This window comes from Pinus tabuliformis, chromosome 3_1 (genome assembly GCF_031772625.1).
Source record: "Pinus tabuliformis cultivar Carrire ecotype Pingquan chromosome 3_1, CPIR1, whole genome shotgun sequence".
Taxonomy (NCBI): domain Eukaryota; kingdom Viridiplantae; phylum Streptophyta; class Pinopsida; order Pinales; family Pinaceae; genus Pinus; species Pinus tabuliformis.
This window is the reverse complement of record NC_142301.1, coordinates 479,471,179-479,497,946: the sequence shown is the minus strand read 5'-3', so window position 1 is coordinate 479,497,946 and position 26,768 is coordinate 479,471,179. Positions and strand designations below refer to the sequence as shown.

Sequence of the window (26,768 nt, the reverse complement as noted above, 5' to 3'; positions counted from 1 at the left end):
AGAATAAATTATGATTCTGTTTTACCTAGATGTCCTAAAAAATATGAGGCAGAAAAGGTTTTGCAGGTACTCCATGATGGACTAGCTGGTGTACATTTTGGAGGGGACACAATGACACATAAAATCTTGCACGCTGGCTATTATTGGCCAATCTTATTTAAAGATGCACATAATTACGTAAGTAAATGTAAAGTTTGTCAAATAGCTATTGGGAGATAGAGGAAGCCCGCATTACCATTACAACCAATCAACATTGAACAACCATTTGAACAATGGGGACTGGACATAATAGGTGAGATCATTCCTCACTCTCCAAAGAAGCATACATATATCCTTACAACCACTGATTACTTCACAAAGTGGGTGGAAGAAATTCCACTTAAGGTAGCCAATTCTAAAAACATCATTGGATTTATTGATCAGTATATTATTACCAGATTTCGTTTGCCATCTGCCATCATGTTTGATAATGCGTATTATTTTACATGCATTTCTATGACAATTTTCTCTTAAAAGAGGTTTTAAAATTAATTGTGCAATGAATTTAATTTTTTAATCCACGTTAACGGTACGATGACTTTATGTTTTAACTCAACATTTTCACAGCTAAAAGTAACAAGTTGTGATTCAAAAGATGGATTGATCAAGTGACTTTTGTTTTATACCATATTTTATCCTCATTTTTTTTAATGAAGTATTAATTCCATTATCTAACTCATATGTTAATATCAAATTTTTGTTAGTGATGATTTTTAGTTTTGAGCTTTCGTTTAATTTCTTTTATGTCATGTCAAAGTGAACAACATGTTGCATAGATAAAAGAGGCTAGCACTCTGACTTCGACAACAGGAGGAGATCATTCCTAATCTTCTAGATGATATAGCTCGAAACTGTCTACTTAGAGTGCCGTACAAATGGCACTCTTAGCTCAAACTTGTGTGCAGAAAATGGAGAGAGATAGTTCTACAAGGACCGAATAACCACTAGAAAAACGGAGCAGTTGATATGTATGATTAAGCTTTTTAGAAATCTAGTTCCATTTAGCAGCAGAATAGTAGTTTTAGACCCTGTCACGCGCACCTGGGAAATGCTACAGCAGAATCCCAATTTCCCTAGGGGAATTATTCCATTTTCCTGTACCTATGTTTGCACTAATGGGAAACTAGTTTTCATCAGTGGAAATTATCCAGAAATATAAAAAAGCATGACAGAGGTTTATATTTTTGACTTTCGCATCTGCCAAATGAGCTAGAGGCACCGACATGCCCACCAAAAGGCACAACTTCTCCTGCTCTGTATCTTCCACTGTCAGGGTTATCTACGTTGCTGGAGGGTTATCTACGTATGGCGAGACTATGTTATTTGCAGCAAAGGTTTACAATGTGGAAGAAGATAGATGGAAAATTCTTCCTCCAATGACCCAACAAGGAGGTGTGTGTTATGGAGTTTTTCAAGCAGATAAATTCTTTTTACTACGGGATCTTGGAATGAATGTAGAAATTTATGATCCAAAGACGAGCCTATGGAGAGGGGTGGATAATATGTGTAGTTTCCAATTATCGGACAATTTTCCCTGCATAGTTGCTTCTGGGTACTTATATGCGTCCACCGAAACAGAGTTGATGAAATACAATGCTAAGGAAAATGATTGGCTTGTTCAAAGTCTTCTTCCTACAGAATTTCATGGTATTGGGCGTACTGTACAGTGGCACGACCATAATTTTGTGTGTTCTCATCGTCAATTTTGTTATCTGCTGAACCCGTCCACTAACGAGCTGATCAGTGTACCCGAAAGCTTTCGCAGAAGAGGCTTACAATGTGGAAGAAAACAAATGGAAAATTCTTCCTACAATGACCCAACAAGGAGGCGTGTGTCATGGAGTTTTTATAGCAGATAAATTCTTTGTATTCCGGGATCGTGAAATTGTTATCAAGAAATCTAGTCTCCACTCGGAGCTGCTAGTCCCACTAAGACTGGTAGCTATCTTAGAAACAAACAATCCAAAACTACTTTCGTTTTCCTTTATGAGAAGTAGATAAGAGAGGAATGAAGGAAACCAACCTCAGTCTTGCACTTGGTTCCTTGCTCGTTTCCTCTCCCTTCTGACAGATCCTTGCCACTTTCTCCTTCGTCTACCCAGCTTCAAAGAGCACGTGTGGAATCAAAGCAGCATAATACTATCAAAGAACAGAGATCTACAATCATAAACAATATAGGACCAAATATATATTAACCACATACATGCATATATCATCAAGCATACAAGAATGTGGAGGAAAACTTGAATAGCTTTATTAATATCAAGAATAAGCAAAGAGGATTACAACCAATTGTTCTGACCCAACCTCATTGTTGTAGGGAAAAGTATCCGACTCGGATGACCCTAACCCACTCTAAGGGTGACAGTTCCTTAGCAACAACTGTAAAGCAAACTACTGAAGATTTTCTTCTTTATGAAAGCAAAAGAGAATGGAGAAAGCACTAACCGTTGCCTTGCGCTTAATGTCGAATCCAAACTCTCCTCTTTGGCCGCTTGCTCCTAGCTCTTTGTCCTTCTGCTCGCCCAGCTACAATGAGATCCTGCAAAACAACAAAGAAGGAAACTACAAGAGGCATGCAATCATAACTGGTTCATGGATTAGTGTAAACCAAATATGCAATCATCGCAATATACAATTGAAACAAGAGCACATAGAAGAACCTCAATAGCTTTTATTAATGAAGAAATAAAGGTTCTGAGAGGATTACAACCATTGCAGGCTCCAACCCAGCAACACCTCCCAGCAGAAAGAATTGCTCTTCTTCACCTCTCTCAAACAATCACCCAATAACTCAAGAATGAAACCAACAGCATATCATTACTTTGCACAAAATTCCAGCCTCTTCAGCTCATAGGAGAGAGCTCAATATATAGATGAATTGAGAAAGGATGAGTCAGCTTGCAACTGATGTGTAGCTGCCTTGTGTCCTCTCTCTCTTCAGTTAATCTTTAGTTGATCTTCAGTTCTTGAATCCACTTGGTGAACCTTGCTTCCACTTGGAGAAACAAAGCCTCTGACTCATCACAAGGCGAAATACCTGATCCAAGTGTCATTTTTGGAAGATTCCAAAGCAATGACACACTGTGCCACATGTCCAAACTCGCCCAACGCAGGTGGGCTTTGTTCTACCTGCTTCGCAACGCAGGTACACCATGGAGCAGTTGTGTTTCAGCGCAGAAACCCAGTGGAGCACCTGCTTTGATTTCAGGATTGCTTGTTTTTGAGTGTTTTCAGGTGGAGAACTGATCTGAGAGCTGTTGGTTTGCTGACCTTGTTCCTCTAGGGGTAGGAACATCATGTTTAGGGAACTTTGGATCCCTTGGATTATAGACAATTCATGCTTGTTGCTGTAAGGCACAAAATCGTCTATAACAGATGCCCCCTAAAGTATGAGGTCGTTTATCGAGTGAAATGCTTTATTGAGAGGATCCGAAGTTCATTCGATCTGCTGAGAAGTGTCCTGTAATAAGATACAATACAATACATTATTTTTCATACATTTTTCATGATCTAGCTGAGGCGGGCATTCCCATGCCCAGCTTTATAAATACATTTTGGTACATAGAACAGACGATCGTCTGATGCTAGACTGATAATTCTCTACCGAATTTACCATCCTTCGAAAAGGATGATCATCTGTTGCAATGATGTACATATCAAATGTCTTTATGTCCTGAATATATATCGCAGCCCGGATGGATGAAACTAGATCCGGGGTCTTCAATCTCTTCCGATCTTCACTCGATGTACAAGTCGATCCATGTGAGAATTTCTTGAAGTCGAACATGGAAAGACATCGCTTGATTACCCGTCAATAATGTAAACCGTTAACAAGCGCGAGAGGAATCACCGATAAGGATGATGACCCTCAAGGTACGGCAGTACAATCTACATGGTGGGAATAAAGGACTTGGCGTCGACCACCATGCAAAATCTTCTGGTCGAAGGTCATTGATGTATACCTGTCGCCGGAAGTGAGAAACTTGCCATTGAGGCATGCAAGCTTCAAAGTACTGAGGGGGGTGTTCCTAGATCAACTCCTTGGATAATGAGCTGATGTCGACAAGGAGCGATCCCTCAAAGGAGGGCCTTAATGAATCCCACATCAGTGACATGGAACGGAGCTAGTGATTATGATGAGGTGAAAACAAACTGTGATGTATGATTCAGGGTGGCGGTCACGAAGTGGATGAAGGATAATGTATGGCAGTGGGTGGAACAGGGTTGACTCTTTACAGAACCACATCTCTTGAACATATAACGACACTGATGTGATGGATTGGTAGCATTACCCCAATTGTGGATGGTGTGGCAAGGACCATGATTCTGCGACCGGTGAATGAAACAACCCAACCCGATGCGGATGGAGGACAAAGTGTCATGTTCAAGAGCGACTTGCTACCATTAATGCTGTGAGGTTCTCCCAATTTTTCCTCAGTCATTGCTGACCAGTACCTCTTTATTTTTGTCAAGCTTGAGGAGGATAACATATGCTTGTTCTATAACCTGCCCTTCGGGCAAGCCCATCGCTATGTTTTAACGAGCCTAGCGATAGGGAAACTCGTTCTCGTCTAAAGACAAGTTTGTCGCTATTTAATCATTTTAACGAGTCTAACGACAAGGAAAACTCGGTCCTTTTCATTTTTAGAGAGTCTGAAAAGGTACAAAAAGTTAACTCCAAAATTCCTTTTTCGTCGTCTAATCCCTTAAGTCCGAAAAAGTATAAAACAATACAGAAGGGATGAATTTTTCGGTTGCTTTAACGAGCCGAACAAAACAAGCGCTCGATCTTTTTGTGCAATAATCCCTTAGGTCCAAAAAGATTAAAATCTAGAGGAGGGATAGCTTTCCGGTCGCTTTAACGAGCTGGAAGGCCAAAACTCAGCAAACTTTTCATATTTTACGAGTCAGTGAAAAGAGCTCAAAGGAGACTCGTCTTTTGAGGAACGAGTGATGAACAGGGATAGCAACAGATTCCAGGTACAGGTTGGAATTCTCCAATCACGGCAGTGTCACAAGGATGGCTAAGTGAAATCACTCTTCGCAGCTGTTCCTCAAAATGGGTAAACAAACATATGGAGGTGAACGATTGGCCAAATGAACAGATGGAGGTGATGGCATATAAACACGACCAAGGGCTTTTAATATGGCTTTCAAAGGTTACATTTCTCGAGGTTGTTTACCGGTTCATTTTTTCTGAATGAGCTTGAACTGCTAGGGAACGATTGCTCACAATTTACGTTTATTTTTTAACGAGCATGAACTTCTGCACAAAAACTGCTCGAGTCTTGCATTTATTTTTTAATGAGCATGAACATTGCTAAAACTGCTCGAATCTTGCGTTTATTTTTTAACGAGCATGAACATTGCTAAAACTGCTCGATTTTACCAGTCTTAATACAACGAATGCTTTAGGTGAGGTAATCTTATTTAAGGAGCGATACCTCACTAATTACTCCAAATTGGCAGGTTTTAACTTTTGCCCTTCATCCTTTCTTTATGCAAGCTAGAAACGGCTAATCCTACGAGTTTAACGGGTTAGACCTACAGGTTTAAAGGGAGGACCTAAAAATTTAAAAAAAATAAATAGTCGTCCCGTGCTTGCACTCCAAAAGGTTTGCATGCCCCCAGGTATAAAGTATAATTTCGAGATTCTGCCATCTCTTACTTATTATCCGAAAAATGGTTTTGTTTGCTGCCGCAAACTAAACTCTCTTTTCGGCGATGTCTATCATTAGGTTGCTAAGGATGGTGACCACTTGTTGTAGCAATTTCATCTCTTTCTTTGAAGACTACCCCTACTTATCCTTCAAAACAGCTTGTTTTAATGGGTGAGGCTTGACATTCAAAGATGGTGGCTTCTTGCTGCCACAAATAGACCCCCTCCTTAGGAGAGCCCACTTCTTTAGACAAAGGGAACGACCGCTTCGCTCACATAACTTTGACAAAAGAATTTTATCCTAGAACAACCCTCCCTTCCACTGCCGGACGGGGTATGGACTAGTCCATTCCTCTGCGGAAATTAACTTTATACCCAAGGTTTTCTCTGCCCAAGGCAGGCCAGGGTGCATGCCCCCTGGGTCCCAGTTCTTTCTTTCCGAATTACTCGCATTCATCGGGAAGTAGAACCGGAGGCGGTGGCATTCCTTGAGTGAATAAACCGTTAAGGGATGGTATTTGACTATTTGCAATGCGTGATCCTGGAAATGAAAGTTGTTCTACGAGCTGGACCATTCTTCCTTCGTGCGGAAAACACATGACTCTAAAGAGCGAGGACACTATTGCCTCCATGCAATATATATAGTCTCGTCCAAGGAGTAAGTTATATGCCAAGGGTCCCTGGACGACCATGATGTTCATGCGAACTGACTTCCCTTTCAATGTAAGCGGAACATTGGGGAGAATCCCTAACGGGTGACTGGTTCCTTTATCAAAACCTGATAGATTTCTCATCTCAGGTAAAAGCGCAGGGCAACCCAGTGCTTTCCAAGGAACAGAGGAAAGGATACTCACAGATGCCCCTTCATCAATGATAGTTCCAGCCATCACCATTCTGTAGATTTGGACTATGATTCTGAATGGGATACTGGCTGGTAACCGGGGTCTGCCTAGTTGATTCCAATCAAAGGATACAACTAGGTTGCTTGGTGGTGGGACCAAATATACGGCCGGATACGACCCTGACGATGTTCCTTCCTGCGATAAAGGAATGGGCGCATTGCCCTGATGCTCATCAGAGTCTGTGTTGATGAAAAGAATATGGACGGTGTCATCCTTATCCTCTTCAGTGAGGGTGTCATTCGAAGATGGGTCTTCAATGACGGAGTCATTGGTCGATGAAACCTCTGAAGGAAGAACCGGGTCAACTGCCGTTTCGACCTTTAGACTTTCGTCTGGTCTAGATTCAGCAGGTTCATTCTCAATGACCGACACTTCAGCTGACCACTTGGGCGGGTCAGCTGGATTTTCAACTATTGAGGGATTAGGCGCGAGTTTTTGGTATCCAGGAGGAAGTCGTAACGGCGAAACCGGACGATCTTCCAAAACTCTCTTTGCCTCATCTAAGAATGGACATTTGTGGATGGCATGCTCGCCTTCACACAATGTGCAGGGTGATCTTGGTCTCCCTCTTCGTCCTTCACTCTCGCTAGTTGACGGACTGCAATCAACATGACTACCAGAGGTTGATGCTACCAGATTGTGCAATCTTGGGGACCCGTCCCTTAGTATCCGGGGAATACAAGGACAATCACGATGGAAGTGGGCCCCTTCGCAAATGACACATGGCAATTTAGGCCCGGTCGGTGCAGTGTGTGGGTTTTTGTCAGCTGTCTTTTGCTTTCCCCCAGTCGCCTTCGCCATAGGCTCCTTCTGCTTATTTTCTCTCTTCTTCTTTTCCTTCTTCTCCTTGGGAGGCTGACTTCTGCCGGCTCTACCTTGTGAAGATGAAGGATCAGAGGAAGAATTGTAAGAAGTGGAAGGCTGGTGGGTAGCTCTAGACTGGTCTGACTGTTGATTCGACTGCTCAGGATTAGTGGCGATCTGGACTACATTAGTTGAAAAGAGCCATACAGGTAGGCCAATTGTCAATCCTGGAAGTGACAATGTTGCCATATGAGGCGCCCCAACATCTCCCCAAGAGGAGAAGGGATTTGGACTTCCACCAAGGTTGCCTCCTTGGTTGGTGGGCTCCATACTTTTCAACTGAAAGATCAACGTGGGAATAACAGGTGATTATGTTCCGCTTAAAATAAATTTTATTAACGACGCTTTTAGACACAAACTTGCTTTTTCATGTTTTAAGAGTCGAGAAAAAGCTAAAGATGGCTCTAGTCGCCTTCGATGTTTTAACGAGCCCGAAGTGACAAATGCTCGGATGGACTTTTCAGTTATAGAGTTTGAAAAAGGCCAAAAGAAACTGCTCTGGAGTTCTAGGCAGAGGGTGTGCCAAACTTTTCGCGAAACCACAGAATACGTTTTACGGTACGGGTGGTCGATCTTCGTGAATGCTGTGTTCACTGCATCGCGATCAGTAGGGCGGTCGACACAGCTTCCTATGGATAAAGAATAATTGCCTATAGGGGTCTCCCAATATATACTCGACGGTACGTGGGAGCACAAGTCCGTATTAGTGCCACCGACTCTCAGGAGGAATCACCCACCTTCGTAGAGATCGACAGTCACTATGTTTAACGACGCTGGAACACGTCTCTACCTAGACCTCTAGATGTTTGCGTTATGTTACAAAGCGTTGTTATGTAAATTGGATTTATTTTAATGTTGATCTTGCTTATCAGTTTGCCTTTAAGGATCACCACGAGATGTATATAACAAATTCCTGAATGCAGTCTAAGATGAGAAGCAAACTTTTCAATCTTTCAACTTTGAAAACCTTAACTACTGAGGGAAAAGAAAGGCAAATCTTTTCACGCAGATCATAGAGCACACACTAAAATGCAAATTTTTCCTAAATCGTCAAGCACACAGTCAAATGCAAAATGCACAATGCATGTATTTTCTTTTCCCTTTCTTAATGTGGATGGATACAAAAAGAAAGTGGTTATATAACTTTGATTTCGATTTAAAGCGAAAGTAAACAAGCTTGTCCAAAATCAAAAGACACCTTAAGATTCACTTGCTTAATCACTGGAAATACATGAAATCAAACCATAGTAATGAAAGTAAAATGACTAATCAGCTATGGACAGCAAACAAGCTAACTCTTTAGACCAGCAAAACGCCTAACACAGGTTCAGATCTAAGAGGCCAAAAGCATGACTAGTTTACTTTTCGTTATGGGAAATTGTAAATGAATAAGAAATACAAAGAACAAGTACAATTTCGTTATATAACAGAGGCTGAATGATGGCAAGTAATATTGGTTTCAAAACAGGTACAAGACTGACACCTAGCAGCAAAACTAAGTGAAAACAGGCAAGAGAAAGGAGGAAACCCCAAATGCACTAAGCAAATTTGGGTCAACGCAGGCTCTGCACAGTCAAACTTGCTCTCAGCGCAGGTAGCTAGTTCGGGACCTGCGTTGCAAAGCAGGTAGCCTGTGTACTACCTGCTTTGGAAAACGAGAGTTGCGTTTTCACAGTTTCCGGGTCATAATTTTCTCAAAAATGCACGGTTTTTGCTCAAATCAGAAGCATTCAGTCAAGCAAACTCAAAGGGATGATTTAGAAGGTGCAAAGCTATCACTAAGAGCTTACAATGATCTTTGTAGATCAGCTCTTCAAATCATGAATCTGCTCAGAAAATGAGCAAGAGTAGCAGCCCCTCTACTTCGCTTTTGATATAGTCAAAAGCTTTTCGATTTGGTACTCTTTTGTTCAGGAAATGAATAGCAAAATACTACAAACACAATCAAACGGATACGATCCCCAGCGGAGTCGCCAATTTGTTGTAGGGAAAAGTATCCGACTCGGATGACCCTAACCCACTCTAAGGGTGACAGTTCCTTAGCAACAACTGTAAAGGAAACTACTGAAGATTTTCTTCTTTATGAAAGCAAAAGAGAATGGAGAAAGCACTAACCGTTGCCTTGCGCTTAATGTCGAATCCAAACTCTCCTCTTTGGCCGCTTGCTCCTAGCTCTTTGTCCTTCTGCTCGCCCAGCTACAATGAGATCCTGCAAAACAACAAAGAAGGAAACTACAAGAGGCATGCAATCATAACTGGTTCATGGATTAGTGTAAACCAAATATGCAATCATCGCAATATACAATTGAAACAAGAGCACATAGAAGAACCTCAATAGCTTTTATTAATGAAGAAATAAAGGTTCTGAGAGGATTACAACCATTGCAGGCTCCAACCCAGCAACACCTCCCAGCAGAAAGAATTGCTCTTCTTCACCTCTCTCAAACAATCACCCAATAACTCAAGAATGAAACCAACAGCATATCATTACTTTGCACAAAATTCCAGCCTCTTCAGCTCATAGGAGAGAGCTCAATATATAGATGAATTGAGAAAGGATGAGTCAGCTTGCAACTGATGTGTAGCTGCCTTGTGTCCTCTCTCTCTTCAGTTAATCTTTAGTTGATCTTCAGTTCTTGAGTCCACTTGGTGAACCTTGCTTCCACTTGGAGAAACAAAGCCTCTGACTCATCACAAGGCGAAATACCTGATCCAAGTGTCATTTTTGGAAGATTCCAAAGCAATGACACACTGTGCCACATGTCCAAACTCGCCCAACGTAGGTGGGCTTTGTTCTACCTGCTTTGCAACGCAGGTACACCATGGAGCAGTTGTGTTTCAGCGCAGAAACCCAGTGGAGCACCTGCTTTGATTTTAGGATTGCTTGTTTTTGAGTGTTTTCAGGTGGAGAACTGATCTGAGAGCTGTTGGTTTGCTGACCTTGTTCCTCTAGGGGTAGGAACATCATGTTTAGGGAACTTTGGATCCCTTGGATTATAGACAATTCATGCTTGTTGCTGTAAGGCACAAAATCATCTATAACACTCATCCTCCAGCATGAAAGCCCTTCTTTCACCTCATGAAAAGCTTAGATCACCCAACACTATGATATTTCAACAAGAAACCAACAAGACTTCCTTACAAGATACAAAATTCCAGCCTCTAGATCTCTTGGATGAGGGATCCATATATAGATGATTGCACGGGGGTGAGTCAGCTTATGGTATTTTGATTAGTGTCCTCTCTCTTATAGTTCTTGGTTCCACTTGGAGATTGATGATCTCTTACTAATCCCTGGGCGAATTCAGAGGGGCAAGTGTCATAGGAGAAGTTTCTGGAAGATTCTATGGTCATCCACCTCGCAAATTGTCTCTGCCATTTGTCCACTCTCGCCCATTGCACCATATAGAAGGGCTTTTCGGTATGCATCACACCTTTTACACTGGGCAGGTGGGATGCATCACACCCTTAGCATTGAGCAACCTGTGTGGTCTAGTTTTGACCAGTTCTGAGCAGTTTCCTGTGGAGAACTTCTGGGAGATGATGTAATTAGTTGACCTTGTTCCTTTAGGGTATGAAACAACACTTTAAGGGACTTAGGAGACCTTGGTTTATGGACATGTTTGATTGGGGTTATAGTGCCCAAAAATGTCTATAACAATTGTCCCCTAAATAATGCGGTCGTTAATCTTTTGATGTCAGGTGAAATTCTTTATCATGAGGATCCGAAGTTCTTTTGAGCTGGAAGGTGACCTGTAATAAGATACAATATAATAGATTATCTTCATAATATTTTTCATGATCTGAGGCGGGCATTCCCATGCTCAGCTTTATAAATTCATTGATCCAGGTGGATGTTGGTGGCCACCCACCTATCGCACTTCGACCCCCACAACTGCCTCTTTCATTTTTTCAGTTTCCTTAATTATAGCGCAATTTACTATTTTTAGCACTCTTTCGAGTCCTAAACTTCCAGAGCCATTTTGAGGCCCTAAACGACGTTTTTTGGGAAATCTAGCACCAACGGTTTTTTTGATAAAAAACATCTTTTTCATCGTAGTCCTCGGAGAGATCTTTCCAATGGGCTATCATGTGCATCAAATGGAGATAATACGACCAATTCGTGCCCCCAGGAAGTTGGCTGTCCAACTCAACCCAAAACGGGGCCCACAATTTGACGTTACATCTTCTAGGGTTAGGTTTTGGAATGTGAAGGGTTTTCCATTGTTTCTAAATAATAAATAGTCCTTCGAGCCTCATTGTAAAGACAGTTCGAAACAGTTCAAAGGCATGTAGCCAACACATCTCTTCTCAGAGATAAGCTACCATCGCCCTAGCTGGGTTATTTCTATTTCTATTTGTAAGCATATTTCAGTATTTTCCATTAATGAAATGAAGTATAATTTCCGCTACATATCTATCTTTATGGTTATCTCTATATTTTATTGCGTTCCTATTTAAATCTGGATCAGTGGTATAAGAGCGGTCTGCTTTTTCTCTCTTTTTATTTGCATGTCCCCAACGAGGTCGGGATATAAGGAGTTAGGGCTTGAATTGGTCAAACCTTTGCAAGACCAGCCTCGTAAATCTCGACGACCTCCCATGGCGGATGAGAAGAAAGACGAGGGGGTAGGAGATCCTATCAGAATCTTGCTCGAAGAAGCCCTCGAGCGGTAAAGGAACACGATGATGGATAGCTTTGCGCAGATCCTTCAACGGCTACCCTGAGGTGACGCATCGACTTCCAACAGCTACTTTGGAAACGCCACACCTTTTAAGGTACAAGTTAATTTTGAAATCCCCATCTTCGAGGGTCAAATAGACGGAGATGTCGTAGATAAATGGTTAAATCTACTAGATGGGTATTTTTCTGTTCATGAATTTTCAAGTTGGGAAAATATTGTTTTCGCTCTTCTCAAAGCAACCCCCCACATCAAGGACTGGTGGGAAACATACTGCGAGCAGAAGGATGAAAGTACATTCTCATTGTTTTCGGCCACCCCCACTTGGAATGACTTCCGAGATGCCATCAAGGAGCAGTACTACCCCGTCAAAAGCTATGAGGACAAATACATCAAATGGACCACACTGCGGCAGGGACGAGACCAAGATGTGCTAGAGTTCACAAATATTTTTCATACCTTCGCACACAGTTTGGTATCAAAGATTCTGAGTTGCATCTGGTACTCAAATACCACGGCTGCCTGCACAAATACATCCAAGAAGAGATGGAGTTCTTGAACATCTCCTCACTCAGCACAGCATATCGATACGTTGTCAAAATCGAGCAAAAGTTCAAACAAAAGAAGCGAGGCTTTGGATCTGCAAATCCGAAGCCCAAAGGACAAATCCAAGGTGGGGTGACCCAAGACAACCCCTCGAAGCTGCAAGAAAATAACAACACCATGAAGTCGAAGAAGGAGACAGGAAAGTGGTGTGAGTTCCACAAGAGTCCCACTCATAACACAAGTGAGTGTCAGACCAAGCAGTCGCTGGTGGCCGAGTTGAAGGCTTCCAAATCAAATGCATGTTCCGAATTTGAGTCAAATCCCGACAAGGGGGACATCAAAGGGAAGAAAATCATTGATGCGGATCCTAGTGCCGCTGTGGCATGCCACTGCCAAGATCTAGAAGAATGAGCCCGAAGATCCAGATGAGGGGGAACGTCTTTTCCACTCACAGATGTGGGTGAAGGGCTCGCCGCTGCAATTCATTGTCGACAGTGGCAGCCAAAAGAACCTCATTTCAGCAGAGGTCGTGAAGCGGTTGGGCCTACCAACTACACCACACCCACAGTCGTACAGTATCGGTTGGCTTCACAAAGGATGAGATCTCAAAGTTCGCCAACAGTGCCGCCTTCCCTATAGCATCAAGCCCTTCATAAACGAGGTATTGTGTGATGTTACACCTCTGGATGTTTGTGATGTACTATTAGGCCAGCCATACTTGTGGAGGCGACATGCTGTGTATGAGTCAAGGCCTCGCGCTGTCATTATTTATTTGGATAATTCATTATACAAGATGCCAGAGGTAGCTCCACCTACCGCCACCTCTTTGATCACTGCTAAGAAAGGCAGCAAGCTCATCTAACAGGCTAGGAAATTCATTTTCTATCTTGTTCGCTCTCGATGTAAGGGGAAGATCGTTACTACATCCATGACCCCCGCAAAGGGTTCCTCCACGCAGCAACAACAACATAGGGATACGGTCATGACAGAACATAGGAACAGCTTCACCTTACCCAAAGGGGTACCACACAAATTTTAGGTGGGCGACAAAGTTTGGTTACATCTGCAGAGAGAATGCCTTACTAGAACCCATCAGAAACACAGACCACTTCGACATGGTCCTTACACCAGTAATAAGGTTGTGGGAAACAATGCTTTGAAGCATAGCATTCCTCCATTCATTCGCCTGCACCAATTGTTCAATGTGGACCATCGTCGACCACGCTTCCCACCATTTCTAGACACATCAGAGATTGCAAAACAGCTCACCAGAGACCCAGCTCAGCAGAAGCTTCCTCATCTCAAGGAGGAACTCAACGCAATGGGGACCATTGCTTCCAAAGGGGGGAGGAATAATCCAGGTGGATTTTGGTGGCCACCCACCTATCCCACTTGGACCCCCACAATTGTCTCTCTCAGTTTCCTTAATTATAGCGCAGTTTACTATTTTTAGCAGTTTTTCGGGTCCTAAACTTCTCGAGCCGTTTTTAGGCCCTAAAAGACGTTTTTTGGGAAATCTACAGCCAGTGATTTTTTTGATAAAAACTGTATTTTTCGTCGTAGTCCTCAGAGAGATATTTCCAATGGGCTATCATGCACATCAAATGGAGATAATACGACCAATTCGCAACCTTGGGAAGTTGGCTATCCAACTCAACCCAAAACGGGGCCCACAATTTGGTGTTTCATCTTCTAGGGTTAGGTTTTGGAATGTGAAGGGTTTTCCATTTTTTCTCAATAATAAATAGGCCTTCGAGCCTGATTGTAAGGACAGTTCAGAATAGTTCAGAGGCATGTAGCCGACACATCTCTTCTCAGAGATAAGCTACCATTGCCCTAGCTAGGTTATTTCTATTTCTATTTGTAAGCATATTTCAATATTTTCCATTAATGAAATGAAGTATTATTTCCGCTACATATCTATATTTATGGTTACCTCTATATTTTATTGCGTTCCTATTTAAATCCGGATCATTCATTTTCATTTACATAAGATAGACAACCGTCTATACGGGAGACTCATGATTCTGATAGGGTCATCATCCTTTGATTCGGATGATCATCTGTGTAGCAACGATGTACATTTGATGTCTTTATTTTCCTAAATATATTGCAGCCCATATGGATGAAACTAGATCCGAGGTCTTAAAACTCGTCCAATCTTCACTCGAAGTATAATTCGATCCATGTGAAAGATGTTCTGGGGTCGAACATGGAAAGACATCGCCTGATTACCAGCCAATGATGTAAGCTGTTAACAGGTGCAAGAGGAATCCCCGATAATGATGATGACCCTCAAGGTACTACAGTACAATTCGCGTGGTGTGAAAAGGGACTTGGTATCGAACATCATGCAAAATATTTCGGTCGAAGGCCAATGATGTAAACCTATCACTGGAAGTGAGAAACTTGCCATTGAGGCATGCAAGCTTCAAAGTACTGAAAGGGTTGTTCCTAAGTCGACTTCTTGGATAATGAGCTGATTTTGACAATAAGCGACCCATCGTAGGAGGGCCTTAATGAATCCCATATCTATGACACGAAATGGAGTAAATGATTTTGGAGGTGAAAACAATCTGATGATACAGGGTTCAGGGTGGCGTTCATGAAAGAATGGAGTGTGAATGTATTGCAGCAGATGAGACACAGGTGAATTTTCTGAGCGACTTCTCTTGAACGTACCAGCGACACTAACATGGATTGGTAGCATTAACCCCAAATATGGATGGTGCGGTAGATCAATGGTGATATGACTGGTGAACGGAACAACCCAACCCGATTTGGATGTGGAGTGAAAGTGTCATGTTCAAGAGCGACTTGCTACTAATAAAGTTTCTTCAAGTTTTCTTCCCAATTTTTCCCCAGTCATTACTGACCAGTACCTCTTTGTTTTTGTCAAGCTTGAGGAGGATAACATATGCTTGTTATATAATTTTCCCTTCGAGCAAACCCGTCGCTATATTTTAATGAGCTTAGCGACAGTGAAACTCATTCTTGTCTGTATGGACAAGTTTGTCACTATTCGGTTTTAATGACTTTAACGACAAAGATAACTTCGTCCTTTTCAATTTTAGAGAGTCTAAAAGGGATGTAAAGGAAGCTCCAATAATCCTTTTTCGTCATGTAATCCCTTATATCTGAAAAAGTATAAAATAATACAAAAGGGATGAATTTTCAGTAATTTTAACAAGCCAAACAAAACAAGCACTCGATCTTTTTGTGTAATAATCCCTTAGGTCCAAAAAGATTAAAATCTAGAGGAGGGATAGCACTTTCGGTCACTTTAACGAGGTGGCAAGGCCAATCGCTCGGCAATATTTTCATGTTTTACGAGTCAGGTGAAAACAGCTTAAAGGAGACTCGTTTTTGAGGAATGAGTGATAATTTCGGGTAGCAGCTGATTCCAGGTAATATTTGGAATTTTCCAATCACGGCAGTGTCACAAGGATGGTTAACAAGATCACTCTTCACAGTTGTTACTCAAAAGGAGTAAAAAATCAAATGGAGGTGAATGATCGGCCAAAACAGAGTGGAGGTGATGATGAGAACACGACCAGGGCTCAAAATCTTATGATAATGCATTCACAATGGTTATTTACTGGAAATTGGTTCATATTTTAATGAGCTTAAACTCTGGGGGAAACATTTTCTCATTGCTTAGGTTTAATTTTTAACGAGCTTGAACTCCACATAAAAACTACTCGTGCCAGTTGTATGATAAGGATATCTCATCTAATATGCCATTTTTTATGGAGCTTGCACCTTTCAAAGCATTTCCCTGGATCCTTTCTTTATTCCAGTTAGCAATGACCAATCCTACAAGTTTAAAGGGTTGAGAAACTACAAACTAAGAAAATAAATGGTCGCTCTTCGCTTGTATGCAAAAAGGTTTGCATGCTCCCAAGTATAACGAAACATTTCCAGGCAACCATATGAAAGCTCTCCATCCGCATTGCAGACAAAATGATTCCTTGGCAATGTCTACCGAAATAGAAAAATGTGAGTGGCGCGGTCACCTCCACTCACATAACTTTGACATGGGAATCTTATTCCAGTCTAATCCCATTTTCCTAAATGGACGGGTGTGTTAGACTAGTCATATTTTCTTCGCGGAAACCTACCCTATACCCAAGGTTTTCCTGCCAAAACAGACCAGGGTGCATGCCCCTGGGTTTCATTCATGTCCTCCTGAATCACTCGCACTCTTCAGGTGGACGGAATGGAGATTGATGAGACATTCCTTGCATGAAAAGACCATTTAGGGATGGAATTTGACTATTAGCTATTTGTGAGCCGGGGAACAAAAGCTACTCTACGAGCTTGACCACTTGGCCTTCATGTGGAAAACACATTACTCTAAAGAGTGAGGAGACAATGGCTCCCATGCTATAAATATAGTCACGTCCAAGGAGTAGATTATAATCTAGAGGTCCTCGAACTACCATTACATTCATGTAAACGGTTTTCCTTCTCAATGTTATGGGCACACTGGGAAGGATTCCTAATGGTCGACTGGTTCCTTTGTCGAAGCCTCTTAGATTTCTCATCTCGGGCAGAAGCGATGGCGAGCCAAGTGCTTCCCAAGCAGTTGAGGAAATGATACTCACAGAAGCCCCTTCATCTATGATGGTATCGACCATGATCTTTTGTAAGCTTGTAAAATGATTCGGAATGGTACATTAGCTGGTACATGAGATCTGCCTAATAGATTCCAATCAAAGGAAATGACTAGGTTCCTTGGAGGTGGGACCGAATAGATGACTGGATATGACTCTGATGAACTTCATTCCTGTGGTAAAGGAACGGGTAGACTACCCCCATTTTCATCAGAGTCTGTGTTTACGAAAAGAATTTGAACGATGTCGTTCTCATTCTCTTCAGTGATTGTGTCATCTGAGGATGGACCTTTCAAAGCCAAGACCGGGTTGACTGTCACCTATACCTTTCGACTTTCATCTGGCATCAATTCAGCGGGTTTATCTTCAATGACAGGTGCTTCAACTGACCACAAAGGCATGTCAGTCGGTTTTTCAACTAGTGATAGACTCGGCAAGAGTTTCTTATATCTAGGAGGAAGTCATAGTGGCGAAGCCAGATGGTCATCCAAAACTCTTTTAGCTTCGTCTAGGAAGGGACAACGGTGGACGGCGTGATCTCCTTCACACAGTTTACAAGGAAATTTACATTTCCTTTTTTATCCAAATGCTTCGCTTTCACTAGTTGATGGTGTACTTTCGATATGGTCTTCAGAGGTTGATGACACCGGGTTATGCAAGCGAGGAGACTGGTCCCTTAAGATCCAAAGAATGCAAGGATAATCTCGATGATAGTGGTCCCCTTTGCAAATGACACATGGAGTTTTAGGCTTAGATCGTGCAGTGTGTGGATTTTCACTAGATGATGCCTAGTTACCCCTTTTCGCCTTTGGCTCCTTCTTCCTCTTCTCTTTCTTCTCCTTCCCCTTCTTCTCCTTTTTAGTTACTTTATTTTTGGCTTTATCGGATTTATCAACCGAAGAGGAAGGAGGAGAGGGAGAATTCGATCAGAAGTAGAAGGTTGGGGAGTAACTTTAGAATCATCCAGTTGTTGACTTGATTGTTCAGGAATCGCGGTGTTCAAAATGGCTGATCCAGGTGGATATTGGTGGCCACCCACCTATCCCATTTGGACCCCCACAACTGTCTCTTTCAGTCTTTCAATTTCCTTAATTATAGCATAGTTTACTATTTTTAGCAGTTTTTCGGGTCCTAAACTTCCGGAGCCGTTTTGAGGCCCTAAACAATGTTTTTTGGGAAATCCACCGCCAACAATTTTTTTGATAAAAATCGTCTTTTGTGTCATAGTCCTCGGAGAGATCTTTCCAATGGGCTATCATGCGCGTCAAACGGAGATAGTACGACCAATTTGCGACCCCAGGAAGTTGATGTACCAACTTACCCAAAAACGGGATCCACAATTTCGCATTTCATCTTCTACAGTTAGGTTTTGGAATGTGAAGGGTTTTCCATTATTTCCCAACAATAAATAGGCCCTTGAGCCTCCTTGTAACACAGTTGGAAACAGTTCAGAGGCATGTAGCCGACACATCTCTTCTCAGAGATAAGCTACCATCGCCCTAGCTGGGTTATTTCTATTTGTAAGCATATTTAAATATTCTCCATTAATGAAATGAAGTATTATTTCCACTGCATCTTTGTTTTTATGGTTATCACATCTCTGTACTTATGGTTATCTCTGTAATCTATTGTGTTCCTGCTTAAATCTGGATCAGTGGTATCAGAGCGGTCTGCTTTTTCTCTGTTTTTATTTGCATGTCCCCAACGAGGTCGGGATATAAGGAGTTAGGGCTTGAATTGGTCGAACCTTTGCAAGACTAGCCTCGCAAATCTTGGCGACCTCCCATGGTGGATGAGAAGAAAGACGAGGGGGCAGGAGATCCTATAAGAATCTTGCTCGAAGAAGCCCTCGAGCGGCAAAGGAATGCGATGATGGACAACTTTTCCCAAATCCCTCAGCGGCTACCTAGAGGCGACGCATCGGCTTCCAACAGTTACTCTGGAAATGCCACACCGTTTAAGGTACAAGTAAATTTTGAAATCCCCATCTTCGAGGGTCAAATAGACGCAGATGTTGTAGATAAATGGTTAAATCTGCTCGATGGGCATTTTTATGTTCATGAATTTTCAAGTTGGGAAAATATTGTTTTCGCTCTTCTCAAAGCAGCCCCCCATGTCAAGGACTGGTGGGAAACCTACTACGAACAGAAGGATGAAAGTACACGCTCACTGTTTTCAGCCACACCCACTTGGAATGACTTCTGGGATGCCATCAAGGAGCAGTACTACCCTGTCAAAAGCAATGAAGACAAATACATCAAATGGACCACACTACAACAGGGACGAGACCAAGATGTGCCGGACTTCACAAACATTTTTTATACCCTTCACACACAATTGGGTATCAAAGATTCTGAGCTACATCTGGTACTCAAATACCACGGCTGCCTACACAGATACATCTAGGAAGAGATGGAGTTCTTGAACATCTCCTCACTCGGCACAACATACCGATACGATGTCAAAATCAAGCAAAAGTTCAAACAGAAGAAGTGAGACTTTGGATCTGCAAATCCAAAGCCCAAAGGAAAAAGCCAAGGTGGGTGACCCAAGACAACCCGTCGAAGCTGCAAGAAAAAAACAACACCACGAAGCCAAAGAAGGACACGGGAAAGTGGTGTGAGTTCCACAGGAGTCCCACTCATAACACAAGTGAGTGTCGGACGAAGCAGTCGCTGGTGGCCAAGTTGAAGGCTTCCTAATCAGATGCATCCCGACTCTGAGTCAGAACCCGACAAGGGGATTGACAAAGGGAAGCAGGTCATTGATGCGGATCCCAGCGCCACTGTTGCTACTGCCAGAAAAATGAGCCCGAAGATCCAGAGGAGGGGGAACGTCTTTTCCACTCACAGATGTGGGTGAAGGGTTCGCCACTGTAATTCATTGTCAACAGTGGAAGCTAAAAGAACCTCATTTCAGCAGAGGTCGTGAAGCGGTTGGGCCTACCAACTACACCACACCCACAGTCGTACAGTATCGGTTGGCTTCACGAAGGACGAGATCTCAAAGTTCGCCAGCAGTGACGCCTTCCCTATAGCATCAAGCCCTTCACAGACAAGGTATTGTGTGATGTTACACCTCTGGATGTTTGTGATGTACTATTAGGCCAGCCATACTTGTGGAGGCGACATGCTGTGTATGAGTCAAGGCCTCGCGCTGTCATCATTTCTTTGGATAAGTCATTATACAGGATACCAGAGGTAGCCCCACCTATCGCCACCTCTTTGATCACTACTAAGAAAGGCAGCAAGCTCATCTCACAGACTAGGAAATTTATTTTCCGTCTGGTTCGCTCCCAAAGTAAGGGGAAGATCATTGCTACATCCATGACCCCCACGAAGGGTTACTCCACACAGTAGCAGCAACAGAAGGATACAGTCGTGACAGAACAGAAGAACAACTTCTCCTTACCCAGAGGGGTACCACACAAGTTTCAGGTGGATGACAAAGTTTGGTTACATTTGCAGAGGGAGCGCCTTACCAGAACCCATTAGAAACTCAGACCACTTCGACATGGTCCTTACACCAGTAATAAGGCTACGGGAAACAATTATTTGAAGCACAACATTCCTCCATTCCTTTGCTTGCACTGAGTGTTCAATGTGGACCGTCGCTGACTATACTCCCCACCATTTCTGGACACATCAGAGATTGCAAAACAGCTCACCAGAGACCCAGCTCAGCAGAAGCTTCCTCATCTCAGGGAGGAACTCAACGCAATGGGGACCATTGCTTCCTAAAGGGGGAGGAATGATCCAGGTGGATGTTGGTGGCCACCCACCTATTCCATTTGGACCCCCACAACTGTCTCTTTCAGTTTTTCAGTTTCCTTAGTTATAACATAGTTTACTATTTTTAGTAGTTTTTCGGGTCCTAAACTTCTAGAGCCGTTTTGAGGCCCTAAACGACGTTTTTTAGGAAATCCACTGCCAGCAAATTTTCTGATAAAAATTGTCTTTTCCATCATAGTCCTCGGAGAGATCTTTCCAACGGGCTATCATGCGTGTCAAACGGAGATAGTACGACCAATTCGCGACCCCGGGAAGTTGATGTACCAACTTACCCAAAAACGGGATCCACAATTTGGCGTTTCATCTTCTAGGGTTAGGTTTTGGAATGTGAAGGGTTTTCCATTGTTTCTCAACAATAAATAGGCCCTCGAGCCTCATTGTAAAAAATTGGAAACACTTCAGAGGCATGTAGCCGACACATCTCTTCTCAGAGATAAGCTACCATCACCCTAGCTGGGTTATTGCTATTTGTAAGCATATTTCAATATTCTCCATTAATGAAATGAAGTATTATTTCCGCTGCATCTCTATTTTTATGGTTATCGCATCTCTGTATTTATGGTTATCCCTGTAATCTATTGCGTTCCTTCTTAAATCCGGATCAACGACGGAGGTCGAGAAGAGCCATATTGCCAAGACAATAGTCAATCCTGGAAGTGACAATGTGGCCATATGAGGTGCACGAACATCTCCCCAAGAGGAGAAAGGACTAGGATTCCCTCCAAGGTAAACTCCTTGGTTGGTGGACTCCATTTTTCTCAACATAATACCAATGCAGGAATGGTGATATTATCCAGATTAAAATAAATTTTAGATGCTTTGACACAACTTGTTTATTCAATTTTTAAGAGTCGAGAAAAAACAAAATATGACTCTAGTCGCATTCGATTTTTAATGAGCCTGAAGTGACAAGTGCTCAGATGGACCTTTTCCTTCAAGGAGTCTGAAAAGGAACGAAAGAGACTACTCTGGAAATCTAGATAGATGGATTACCAAACCAATCACAAAAATGTAGAATATTTTTTACAGTACGGCAGTCAATCTTCCCGAATGCTATGTTCAGTGCATTGTGATCGATAGGGCGGCATACATGGCTTGCTATGGATAAAGGATATATCCTATTGTGGTCTCCCAATATATACTGGACGGTACGTAGGAGCACAAGTCTGTACTGGCACTTGTTGTCTCAAAGAGGAGGAATCACCCAACCAACAGTGAAAGCGACAATTACCAGGCTTTACGACGCTGGAATATGTCTCTAGCTTAGACTTCTAGATGTTGTGTGTTATGTTCCAAAGCATTTTTAGGTTCATTAAATTTATTTTACAGTTGATATTTCTTAAGAAATTTTCCTTTTAGGTTCACTGCATGATGTATATATAATTCCTAAAATGCAATCTAAGATGATAAACAATCGTTTAATCTTCTTTTTGCAATGAAAATCCTAGCTACTAAAGAGAGAGAGAGGGTATTATTTCAACATAGAGCAGAGAGCAAGCACTAGATGCACTATCCTAAATCAAACCAACAAGGAATCTAAATGCAAATGCACATGCATGTATTTTTTTTCAGCTTTCTTAATGTGTGAATGACAAGAAGAATGCTAAGTACAAATCTGAACTATCCTTTCAAAGCGATAGTACTAACAAATTTCTCTTCAAAAACGAAAGGAAGATAATGGCGACACTTTGCTATTTTGAATTGAAAACTGCTTTGACAGTTGAAAAACTACTAATTCAAATCGAATAAAAGAGTAACTATATAATCGACCATCAAGAACAATAGAATTCTTTTCTTTGACTGAAAACGACACTTGCGACACTTTCAAATCAGAAGATGACAGTTTGATTATGCTACTTATTTGTAAAAGAGAACTGAAAATGGCACACAATACATAAAAACATTCACAGTTCTTTGCACAATGGAGGCTGAATGATGGAAAGGAAGGGGGTTTCCACAGTGGTATACTGATCACATACAACAAAACTCCTGAATATAGCTAAAGAGAGTGAACACAAAAACCAAAAGCTGAGAGCAGAAGAGGTCTTGTCTGACCAACACACCTATAACACAGGGAAAGTGTGATGCAATGCACCTACTACACAAGGGAAGTGGGATGCATCCAGATTCCCAAGAGTAGAAGGTGTGACGGTCCAGGGACGAGACTTCAACTGGGTTCCGGGTCACAATTTGCAGCTCTATTCAGGGATTTAGGCCAAGCAAGTGATGTACAGTAAATAGAAATCACAGGGGCTAATCTAATGAGGTTACTGTAGAGCCTCTAACTTGCACCTAATTATCTATCATTACCTACAGCTTTTCCTCACTTATCCTCTCTTTTGCCCTATTTTCCTCATAAACCTATCCAGATCATTACATTTGATGTCTTTAAGCATGATTGGTTAACTTTGCTAATGTTTGACTATTTGTCTAGATTTTTGACATATGCACAGAGATTCCGCAACTGTCTGCCAATTCCGCAACCATTCAGCAATTCCGCAGCTATCTAGTCATTCCGCAGCCTTTTCATTGATCTCTATGTTCCACGTGTCATTTTGAAAAACGAATCACATGGGCACGTGGGAATGAAGGTGTTAAAGGTTCCTATGCTATTGGTTCGGCCAGCAACGCCACGCACACCTCTGGTCAACGTGGATCAAACTTCGGTCAACAAAGCCAGCTCAAACGGTGCTGCGTGAGCTGATAGGTCACGTCACCTCAGATGGCGATTCCTCCACTCTATGCAGGTTATGGGAGACAGGATCCAACCTTGGATTCAACCTCCATGACGACCGTACCCTCCAGATAACACACAGACCTGTTTACGTGTTGCTGTACCATTTAATTAGCATGACTATCAGTTAATTTCTAGTTTCATGTTTTACGCAGTAGGCAGTTGTTCATACGCCTATAAAATCCAGCATCTGTGCACGCTTAAGGATTAGTTTTTAGTTGCTTTTTTTATGTAATTGCTACAATTTTAGTGTGTACAAAAACTCTGTTTTGAAGCTGCTGTTTCAGCACTTTTTCCTGTAATTTCTGCATATGAGTTAATAGAAGACTTTGTTGTTTTGACTCCTTCAAGTAGCTGATCTTTCCTTGGGTTTTGTGGATGGAGGGCCCCCATTCATAACAGCCTTTGTACAGTAAATTTACCTTTATGTTCTTGCCATTTCCTTCTTTTGAATTCAGCAATTTTCCTTTTCTTTAATACATGTACAGTTTTGATTTACTTTCATTGTCATCTCATTTCCAGCATTTACTTTAACTGATCAGGATTGTTTTCTGCAGGTGTTAGCCCGGGATTGTGTGTCTTTGTTGTATTTGCTTTATCTATAATGGTATTTTCAGTTGTCATATTCATAGTTGCTGCCTTTATTCTGTTTTTCTAGCTTGATTTCTAGTTTAGTTTCTCAAGTTGTATGCTAACATATTGATGGTCTCCTTATCATAAGTTGTTCATCTTTAAGAGATCAGAATACTAATAAATCACAGCTTGCTTTGAGTAGTTTTTGACTTATATCACTAACTCTTTCTTCACTTGTTACACATTACAATGTATGTTGGAAGCAGAATGTTGGAGAGAGGCACATTGGTGTTATAATTTGTCATCTTAGAGCTTGATTACTTTTTAGACTTATATCTAACTACTTCTTAATCGTGTTTCACATAGTACTATATGTTGGAAGCAGAGTGTTAGGAAGAGATGAACATTATAATTGGTCTTTAAAGTGGTTTTTCTTACCTTTTTATTGCAGCAGCATGAGTAGTGACTAGTGCCATTAGAAAGTGGTTTTTATGCTTTGCTTTTAGTTTCATTTCAAGTTATTTCTTTCAAGCTCTTTCTTTGCAAGTTTAGAAGGTAGTTAGAAACCACCAGTTACACACACTCACTCATTTAGAAACCACCATACACACACAAATCACTCATTTGTTTATAAAATCATCACTCCATCTTAGGAAGTTAAATTGACCACAACGCCCCCAAACGACAAAAAGATCTAAGAGGTTACTTAATTATATACTGTACACCTTCACTTCATCAACTTACGAGCCCCGGGTTGACAATTTATGATAGCAATTTAGACAACGCTAAATTGACTAAACATTTTGGCGCCGTTGCCGGGGAAGTGAAATTAAGTAGCCATATTCTTAGAAAAAAAAGCATAAAATTTCAAGAAAAGAAGTTGATAACCTATCAAAGTATGCTCTCCTCTTGCACTTCAAAGTGATCTGGAGGATCAGAAAAGAGAAAGTTATTGATTTAGTAGTTTCTTGAGTATGCTCTCTTCTTGCACCTAGAGTGACCTAGAAGATCAGAAAAAGAACTATTAACTTGACTTGAAGAAAAATAATAAAAAAATGACATGCATAGAGCTAGAGATTCTAGGGGAAGGTTTTTAGCTAGAGCTCGAAGTTCAATTTTTACAAGTCCATCTGCTTCAAGGAATAGACAAGAGACACCTCCCTCATCTCCAACCGACACTCCTAGCCCTAGAATTCCTGGAATTCAAGAGCCAAGAATTGACTCTCCCACACCTTCTATTGAATTTGAACCAGGAAGAGACCCTTCTCTTTCTCCTACAGAAAGACCAATTGTAATTGAGGAAGTAGAATCATCTGAAGAAGAAGGAGAAATCTCTTCTCATTCACCCTTTGTAGAAGCCCAGAAGCACAGAATGGAGCAGTTAAATGAACTAGATGAGATAAGACAAGATGTCATTTTAGGGACCGATCTAGTTCAGCATCAAAGAACAAAATGGCATGATAGATACATCAAGGAGAAGAAGTTTCAAAAAGGAGATTGGGCACTATTGTTTGATTCCAAGTTTAAGGACTTCAAAGGAAAATTTCAAACCCATTGGCTTGGGCCATATGAGATTGATGAAGTCTTTAGCAATGGAGCAGTTCGAGTAAAGACTATTGATGAATTTCATACTCCTCTTATTGTGAATGGCCATCGCTTGAAGGTCTACCAAAAGCCACTCTCAAAAGAGGAATCTGTCAAGTTGTTCAAAGAAGATTCTGCAATAAGGTTGGTGGAGAAGGATTCTTCTCCTCCATCAGCTTGATCTTTGGTTTTGAAAAAAATAAAAAATTGAAAAAAATAAAAAAATAAAAATAAATGTATAAGCCTGAAAACCAATCTCTTATTGGCAGTCTTATGCAGAAAATCTGAGGTGAAAATCAGGGTCACTTGACACCTCATATTTTCCAAAGAAAAAATCTCTCTCTTCTCCTTATTCCATCTCATTTCGCCATTTCATCCACTTCATTCGCCATCTCATTCATTCCATCATTCTCATTCCACCTTATTTCTTTTTCCTCCATCCATCCATTCCATCTCATCTCACTAATAAAGTCATTTCCAGGACTATTTCATACAGCCAAAGTTGTTTGTGTGTAGACAGAAGGTATTACTGCATTTTCCGCAGTTGAAGAACAATTCCGCAGCCAATATCACAATTCCGTAGCCGATACACTCTGTGCCTGCACATAAAAAATACACTCTGTTTCAAGAAGAAATCTGCAGTCAGAAAAAAATCACCAGCATTATTAGAAGGCAAGGTCATGTAGCAGCAATAAACAATTAAAGGTTAGCATCATATGAGCAAAATGAATCAAGATGCGGATACACAAGGTATGTTCTAATTTCTGACCAACAG

General features: G+C 41.6%; 1 pseudogene; it reads left to right on the top strand.

Annotated features, from left to right (window-relative positions):
• Positions 1 to 1,262: 1,262 nt before the first annotated feature.
• The window catches only part of LOC149187872 (purine permease 3-like), a 37,335-nt pseudogene continuing 11,829 nt past the window's right edge, over positions 1,263 to 26,768 (top strand).